At 35.7% G+C, this 9,441-nt stretch overlaps 1 long non-coding RNA gene across 1 annotated transcript in view; it reads left to right on the top strand.

Annotated features, from left to right (window-relative positions):
• Positions 1 to 7,582: 7,582 nt before the first annotated feature.
• LOC135288178 (uncharacterized) overlaps positions 7,583 to 9,441 on the top strand; it is a 2,837-nt gene continuing 978 nt past the window's right edge. The window contains exon 1 of the long non-coding RNA XR_010351437.1: positions 7,583 to 7,641. This is a non-coding gene — a long non-coding RNA (uncharacterized LOC135288178). The remainder of the gene's footprint in view (positions 7,642 to 9,441) is intronic.

Genomic DNA, 9,441 nt, shown 5'->3' with positions numbered 1-9,441 from the left:
AAAGTCCATCTTTAACAAAAGATGTTGACTAAAATTGTTTATACCAATGACAGACTCATGTTTTCTCCCAGTCATTTAGGCTTTGGGGTTTTAAGGATACACTGGGGATCTGCTGATCTTTGTTTTGTCTCATGTCCTGGCAAAGAAAATGCATTGTCTTTTGTGAGGTGAAATGGCCATCATCTGCTTAGCCATATTTGCTGCAGCCATATATGGGGGAGTTATGATTCAGTATATTTACAAATCAAATAAATATATAATCTTAGAAAAAAAGAAAATTACAATAAAGAAGAAGAACACCAGGGAAATTAAAACAAAAAAGAAAAAGGGGAAATGAATATAATAAAACCTGAAATTAGAAGTGTTCGTTATTGTAGATATTCCAGTTATTCCAGACAGGGGTCATGATTGGTATTCTTATCACTAGAGAGTTAAAATAAATGGCTAAATTAAGTTTCTAGACTCAGTAGTCTTTGTTAACAACGTGTGAAACCACATGCTAATGCATGAATCTGCATCCATCAAAATTACACATGAAAGTTTTACAAACATTTTACTTCTCTTTTGCTTATTTCTTTGGCTGATAACTTTAAATAAGCATGAAAAGGCCATATACCTTCACCTTTTATGGCCTGCATGAACTTCATGAATTTTAATTAGGTGTTTCTATGATTTTGTTTTTTTCATTAGCCTTGTGCATCTTCTGATATCGTAATGCAATGCAATATTGTATTGGGATACAAAGAAAAAAAACTGAAAAAAATCCTGTGTGTTGCTAATTTAATCTGCAGTGGAAACGAAGAAGTCATAAAATGGTTTAGATTAGTTATGTGCCTCTTTTAACAGATTTGAGGGGCACTTGAGATCTTATTTTCATGCACTCAGACCTCTCTAGATTAATAAATGCTACTGATTTTTTGGGTGAATGAAAAGCAAGAAAAAAGAAGTCATAAATTATAAATAAAATAAGGGGTATTTTCACAAAACATATGTAGGATGAGACTACATCAAGTAAAAACAATGGGATTTTTTTCCTCTTGAAATTACTAGAGCCAGGATTACACTGCCAGACAAAATAGTGAGTTTTAACCATTTTGAAAATGATCACATGAGTTTCATTTGGCTAGTTGTCCTTCACTTTTGAGTTCTCACAGTTCAATCATCATTACTTATAAGGCCCTGATGCTGCATGTAACGAGTATGTCTGTGATTACAGCAGTCTCTACACTCAGATAAAGTGAACTAACTATGTCCTAAAGTAGGTGAGTCACCTTCTACAAGGAATGGACATTTTCTTTTACAGCTGGACATAAAAGGCATGTATCCATCTCACTGAAATATCAACCTAGTACAATTCTGACATTTAAACCTTATTAAAAGAGCCCTCAGGAGAAGAGAGATGTGAAACTTCCCTTCAGATTCCTGTTCTCTTCTTAAAACTGTTTTTAAAAAATTAAAATTTAGTTCTTTCTCCATTGGAGTCCATATGCCAGCAAATTAGTAACAAGACGGGATTTTATTGATTTGTCAATAAAATATCAAAAAGATCATGAAGAGAAAGGACAAATGCCATCCTCTTTTGCTGGATTTCTCAAGCAGTTTGATCTGTTTTTCATGATTGCTGGCTCCCACCACTAAGCACAGGAATAATTAATAAAATATTAAAAAATATATTAATTTTAAAATTCCAAGGATAAAAGCAATCCTGAAATGTACAAAATAAAGCTGTTTTGTTGTTGGTTTGGTTTTTTTTAATAAATCTTCATGTGGTCTTGATTTAATTGGGAAGTCCATGGTTTTTAGTTAAACTAAGGGAAGAGGGTAAACCTCTTCTTATTCCCTCAAAGTCTAAGCTGTTTCACTTAGATCTTGTTCATGTAGATTCCTCTATTAACTCACATGAGATCTGTCTTTCAGTGAAAATGATATATTTCTCTACTCTCATTCATTTACTGAGTAGTTAACCATTTTCCTCCCTGAGCTTTGCTTTCTTCATTCAGGGAAGGGTGCAATGTTTACCTTCGCATTTTATTTGAATCACTGTTTGCCAATAAAACCACTTTCTAAGGCAAGGACCACAGTGTAGCGAAAAGCAGCTCCATAATCATGAAGTTTGGGTTAGAAAAGTATAACTTAGTGTTTGTATTTGGACTAGAGTGTTCAGTGAAATTCTGCTGTTTTAAAGAATGCCCAAATCTATCTCATGGATAAATATACTTGAATCTATAACAACAGGGAGATAATTTGTGTGCGTTCTTGAGCACGGGATATAGTTGGGAGTGAGAATTGAAATTCATTGGTTTTCTTTTAATTGTTCATTTCAAAAGTTATTTGCATTTTAGACCAATGGGAATTTTCCCCAAAACCTTCACCATGAAACATGTTTGAAATAGGTGTAAAAGACAATGTCCATCTACTCTTTCAGAAGGTTAAACTCTGCTACTTTGGAGTATACAAACCAGTGCCAATGACCTTATTGCCCTGACTACAGAATAAAGCCTACATTGATATCAACCAGACCATTTATGTAGAGACTGGGACTAAGGAATTCAAAGCAAAGTTAGTTCTAAAATTAACAAACCACTATGAGATAAATAAACAGATGAGGTTTTATAATTCTGATCTTCCATTTCTCTCTATCTTCTTATCCCTTCTGTTCACAGGCCTGGAACAAGAGGGAAATAAGGAGTGTTAGCAGCTCCTCGTGAACACAGCACTCCCACTTTTAATTCCAAAGGAACACCACCCTTGAGACCAAGTCCTTTGCTTCTTGCTACATCATGGCCAAGTCCCTAGTGATAGCCCCACAGGCAGGTTCTACTGCATGACTGTGTGATGCTGAAATAGCAGCATTTGAGAAATTTAAAACTTGCTGTTTGTGCAGTCGCTAAAAACTGCACCATTAGCTGGTTTTTCAGAGTGCATGAGTGCAGATCATTAAGTGTTATTACAGTATTAATTATTAGAAATGTCCTGTACTAGCCAAATTAAATTGGGATAGTCAACGACCTGCAAGTTCCCAATACCACGGATAATTTAACAAGACTCTGCCACACTGTGCAAGGTATCTTCACATGTCAGTCACTTTATTTAACACTAAATATCAGTTTAGGATTTAAAAAAAAATTAGAACAGCTTATATTTGGTAAAATGATAATGTGGTCTAAGAAAATAACCAAAAAGACACTTGTGTAAAGATTACATCATCTGGAATGTTAAGAGTTAAAAGTATATGAATAGTTTGATGTCCTCATACAGCATGCATATTTAGTTTTAATTGATGTTTTACACTGTTGTGTACGTCCTGACTGCTGTCATGGTTTTATGTGATTTCTGGAGCTATTGGTCTATAATGAACTAGTAGAGAGTTTGAAATTTAAAAAAAAGTACAAAAACTACCAAAAAGTATTTCAGCTGTTATTGACTGAATCTCCATGAGAAGAACAATTACTAGATACTTTCCATTGTCCAGAGTAGAATATTTTTCAAAAATTTTTCTACAGCACTTGCAATACTTCCAGCCAGGCAGCCCTTAGGTCTCTTGTTGACCTCCCTATATCCATCTGGCTGAAAACAGTGTATTACTGCCTCTCTGCTGTAGTTATGCCTGACAAATACTGCTTGGCAGTCTCGGATTCCAATCGAGCTTGGTTTGGTTAGTGGGACTTTCCTTTCATTGAATATAAATGTTTGTGTACAGTGACTGTCCAAGCATTGTGACACATTCAGTGTTGTGTTCAAGTTTTCAATTAAAGCTTGTCTTTAGCCATTTGATGGTGTTCTTGCTTGGAAGTGAAACTCCAAAACAAAGAAAGAAAAGCAGATATATGGAAAGAAATGAACAGCTGTCATCAGCTCAGTGTTTCCTAAATAGGGTAGTAGGCCAATACAATTCTGCTTGCCATTTCAGGTAATGTTCAGTCAAAGAGCTGAAAAAGAGTATGTGCAATTAAAAAAAAAATTGTTATCTATTCCCTATCTACTGCTTTCTTATTATTAAGAGATACCTATAGCTGTGCATAGGCTCAACCAGCTGTCTCCATAGGGTGCTTTTCCTTCCTTGGTGGAGCTATATCTCAAGGTGTGGTTAGTTAGCTGTTACCACGAGGAGTGAAACTGGACTTTGAAACTCATTTTGCCGATGTTAACAATTCTCTTACACACCTCCTGTAGCAAATGGCTTATTTTACTGTGCCAAAACCTGTAGTGCCACACCCTGCCATTTTACTAACGTTGCTGTTAACTGTTGCCCAGGAGGCTTTTAATTTTAAAATATTTCCAAGCAAAACTACATTTTTAAACTTTCTATGTTATTTTCTAAAAGAGGCATTGGTTTCTTTAAAAATGAAAGAGAAAAACATATTCCTCTCTCTCTGTTTGTTTACTTATTGGCAAAGCAATTTGATTCAGCGGCCTCAGAAAAGACTGAAAGCGAAAAATTCATAGGGATTGAGTGAAAGGCCTTTTTTTATGCTGTCCCACCCACTTATTCCATCTCTCTTACCACTGCACTGACAGTTTTAGTGTCTTGAGTTTGCCTTGAAGTTGTAACGTGCTCTGGATGGCTGGCATTGGAGATGGATCTTTAGCTTTGACATACTCTACCAGGGCTATCAGCTGAACCAGTGAAGTGTTGAACTGCCTGCTGAATGTCATATGGCAGCCATAGATCATTTATTCCTCCTCTTTCCTCACACATCAAACTCCTGGGATGCATAAGCACATTTGCAGTTTTGTAGTGTATTGAAACATAAGACATTACATAACCAGGTTTTCAATACCATCCATCCTGTATTCGAGCACTTCAGAGACCATGAACTTCATGGATTCCTCTTCTTTCATCTTCGTTGACAAAATAAGATTTTTAATATGATTGTGTCTATAAATCTTTCAACTATGCTTATAAAACTTTATGACAAGATGGCTTTTTCATATCTGGTCAGATTTGCTTGATGGCAACTTAGAGAAAGCAGCTGAACAGTTTTATTTAGCTGACAAACTCCCATTAAAGACTCAGTGCAACTTAAGGTGACGGATTCAGTCAGGAAGAGAAGAGAAAAGGACTTGTTGATTTACTTCAGTCATTTTATTATGCTTCTGTTCCTTTAGCATTGTTTCCATAAGGGATAAACTTCCTAAGGATGAGAAAGGAAATATAAAACAAAAGAACCCTACACTTATCTATCAACCTCCAGATATCACAAACATGGAGGGGAAAATAGTTTTGTCAGTTTGTTTTTAAATCTAGCCCTATCAACTGTGCAGACTGATCTTTACCACACTCAGAAACCAAACACTGAGCACACAAATCAGCATACTGGCCTGTAGGATGCACAGCTCCACTGCTCTTAGTGGATTTCAGGAGTCAGAGATGTCCACTTCTGGAAAGAGGCACCAGACAGTTTAGATACTACACTATTTAGCTGTTCCTACAGGGCCCTTAATCAGGGAATCAGCAAAGTTCAGAGAAATGGTGCACTCTCCTAGAAACCAGATTAATAAATTGAGGTTCTGTCTAAAATGCAGTTGTATTAGTTACTCTAGAACTTACTTACTTAAAAGAATGTGGTTGAATATGGCATGGAAAATGGGTTTAATTTTGCCTACCCGGTAAATAATTAGGAAGGTTCCCACAGAGACCTCTCTCTAAATAATCTTACTTTTAAAATTGGCTGTTATAAAGGTGTTAATATAGCCTGATAAATTTAAGATAAGTCCAGTAATTTTCATTCACTTAGCAACTATGAAAGAGTAGAGAAGCAACCTGAAGTGAACAAAGGGTCAAGCAGCAGGAAATTTATGCTATGAACACCAATTCACACCTGTTAACTACTGTGACTAGGCAGCAGACAACACCAAGCATATCATTTAAATGGACTTTTCACAACTAGGTGTGCCATTAATTCACTGATTGGGGTCATTGAGTCTGTTCCCTAGCAATTGTCCCAATTAAGCAGCCGTGCTATTTATCAGGGTGCTTATTAAGTTGATTTGTGAGTGTGTTTGTGTACCTTTACTTTAAACCCATATATACAATAAACAGCTGTTTCTAAAAAAGTGTATTCCCACCAGTAAAAAATAAATAGAGTCACACATGAGTGTGTTAATAATGCAGGGTAATAACCTCAGCAGAGAAAATGAGAAAAAAAGAAACAAAGAGCCATTAAGTACAAATAAATCATTGGGCACCAAGAGTATATAATGCAGAATTTTTATAGATGCTTGGCTACAAAAGTATCTCCAATTTTTAAATTTCTTTTTTTGCTTTCATTTGCCAGAACTCTGACTGTCTGTGAAGCTTAATTATGGATTTGATCTTCAACAGTGTCAAATGCTGATTAAAATGGAGGTTGAAAAGGGGCACAAATGAATGACTGCCTGCTGTGCATGGGGTTATGTTCAATCATTGAGGATGCTTATAAGGGATCAATGAACAGGAACTCATTATATCCTGGCCAAAACTAGCCACAAGCCTGGGAAAGATGCTATTCTGCAGTCCAGCTAGGTCTATGAGGGTTAAATTATATATTGTTTTTACTGTTGTTTCATTTCACAAAACTGCAAAAGTCCAGGCAACATTTTGTCAGAAAAAAACAATAAAGAATATGAAAAGCCCATCTTCACAGAACATTGGACATTGCAAAACAACCTACAGCTATTATCGGATATATCAAAACTGACAAGTAAAACTTTGGCTGTTGATTGAACAATATTTCACATGGACAGCACAAGCTCGTCCGCATTCACTTTTAAATGGAGCTGCTTATCCCAGAGAACTATGGGTAGGAAGTTTATGAGCTTAATTGAATTGGTGGTATTTGGATGATTGAAAAAAATTGGTGACATTGCAAAACTGGTTGTTAGATTCTCAAGAGCAAAACACCTCTCTTGCTCTCAACACTGAGCTCCAGGAATGGCAGTGGATTTCAAGAGATACAAATCCTATTCACGTGTCTTTTCAAAGCACTCAGCAGAGGTTTATGGATTAATTGTTAATGTATTTGCAATTAATTTTGTCATGCCCAAAAGAAAAAAATAGGACCCCAAATGCTAAATCTTAATAGACTGACACTTACATTAGTCCTATTTCTTAACAGAGACTCATTTTTTTCAAGGAAACATTTTGTCTTCTTTTGACATCCACCGGGAATCTAGACATCTCCCAACCTCTGCCACATCCCCACATCTCTTTCTTATAAGTCCTATTTTATTTACCTCTAATTGTATGACAGTCTTAAAATAATAAAAATAATTAAAAATAATAATAGAGTTAAACTCCTTTGAAAAACAATCTTATTCTTATGTAGTATACAGAAAGGAAAACAGAAAAGAGGGAAGACTCTCATGAAAAATGGTGTGTAAATTTCTGTTACTCTACAGATATATGTTAGAAATTAGCTTAAGCAAGAGCTTTCTGTTTACTTTTATGGAGTACATAATGAAAAAAAGAAAAAAAGTACTCCATTCTGTTGCATGCATTCAGTGTCATCTGCCTCAAAGTGTGCCAAATGCCTTGTCTCAGAGGGCAGTTCCCGTGAACAGAGAGGGGTGGGAGGGGCATGTCACTGCAGGCATTATGACACCCAGGTTCACTGAGACTACTGCACTGACACCCTCCACAAGTTCTTGTTTTTGTACAAGGTATTGTATTGGAATTTTATCACTGCCATTATTGGCTGGGGAAAAACAAAAAGGGGGGGGGAGGAATTTTCCTAAGGCATTTCAGCAAAATATTAATCAGTCATTTTGTAGTTGGGAGCAATTGGCCATTCCGTTCCATTGTAAGGTTCCTATAAAATTCCATTTTTAGCATGCAAATACTCACAGATGAAAAAGAAAACAATTACTCTGAAATTCTTCTATCACATCCCAGACTTAAGCAGCATTTCCACTATGAATATTGGAAGTAGCTGGAAAATCCTTGACAGTGAAGAATGGAGAAACCATCATGGTGTGCTAACCATGTAATGGAAAAGGAATTAATGTTAGAAAAAACAGTTAGCAGTTTGGATGCCATTTCATTTTCTTAGTCTACATAAACCTAAATTAAGTACTACTGCTGGATTCTTGAGATCAAATTGACAAAAATAAGAGGAGTCAGAGTTCTGCATTTTTATCTATAGAGAAAGATTCATTGAGCATATTTTATTTTGCTGTCTAATTGAATAAACAAAATAAAAATAAATAAAAATAAAATAAAATATTTGGGTTCCTTTTGGTGTCTCCTTCACTAGACCCAGTAGATGTTCGGTTTCCATGGGGCTTACTCATAAGCATTTCATAGTTAAAAATTAATTTTAGAAGCTTATAAATAGTCACTGATTTATTACTGCTTCTGTGTCTGGATTCACGGTTGTGGAAGAGTAGAGAGGAGAAATATGGAAGGGACCTGGCAGAAGAAAGCACAGTAAGTCAGCAGTAGACTTGAGAGATTTATCAGCCAGACTTAGGGAATGCCTGTATGCATCCTGGCTACCAAAATTGTGAGCGGAATTCTAGTGAGACAGAAATAGAAATGCACGAGCGCTGGCTTGGAAACCTCAGTGAAAGGGGTGGGGATGTAGATTAAATGTATTGGTGGTCAGTACAGGGTGTGTGAGTAAGGGAACACTTCCTTCCCTCAAGCTCCTTCTAGACATGTTCAGTGACAGACCGATATACCTTTTTCCTGGATAGAACAAGATTAACTTGGGAGGGTCTGTCTTATGGTCTTGCTGGGATGTAAATACACTCTGGATGTGAGAAGACAAGACAAATTTTAGGAAACCTTTCAAAAAAATTATGAAATTCACCAACACAAAAATGAAGGATGAGGAAAAGCTAAGTAGTACTTAGCTTCCCATTGTTCTACCCATTACTCAGACCTACTGACTTATTCTCAGGTATACCCTGCACTATGTATTTTTTGTAAATATAGCAAGAAGATAACTGAATCGGATTCCACATCTTATACCTTTAGCTTCTTATTCCATCACTTCAAAATCAAAGAAAGAAATCTTCCTGTCCCTATACTCAGTAGGAATTTAATTATCAAATTCACTCAAAAACATTGGAATTTGATGCTACCTACCATAGCAAATACAAAATAATCTAGGCCCTTAAGATTTATAAAACTATCAGTAAGAAAAATATTTCTTCTACAAATAGTTAATATTTCCTAATCATAGTTGAACTTAGAAAAAGAAACCAGTTTAATGCAAATTTTGTAGCCAATGTTTTTCTTATCTTCTTTCTGAACTACAGAAATATTTATATGAATAAACATGTTAATCAAAACAGCTTTGCTGTTTAACTGCTGTCAGTATATTCCACCTACATTATTTGAGGAGCAAAATCACTAAAAGGTATACTTCCTTCTGTCTGAAGAATTCAATCTGAAGAATGATTTTAGATTTCAAGTAAATGACTTCTTCTCATTTGTGGATGTTTAAAAGTATTGAT

The sequence above is a fragment of the Passer domesticus genome, chromosome 1, assembly GCF_036417665.1.
Source record: "Passer domesticus isolate bPasDom1 chromosome 1, bPasDom1.hap1, whole genome shotgun sequence".
NCBI classification, from domain to species: domain Eukaryota; kingdom Metazoa; phylum Chordata; class Aves; order Passeriformes; family Passeridae; genus Passer; species Passer domesticus.
This window is presented reverse-complemented; position numbering and strand designations above follow the sequence as displayed.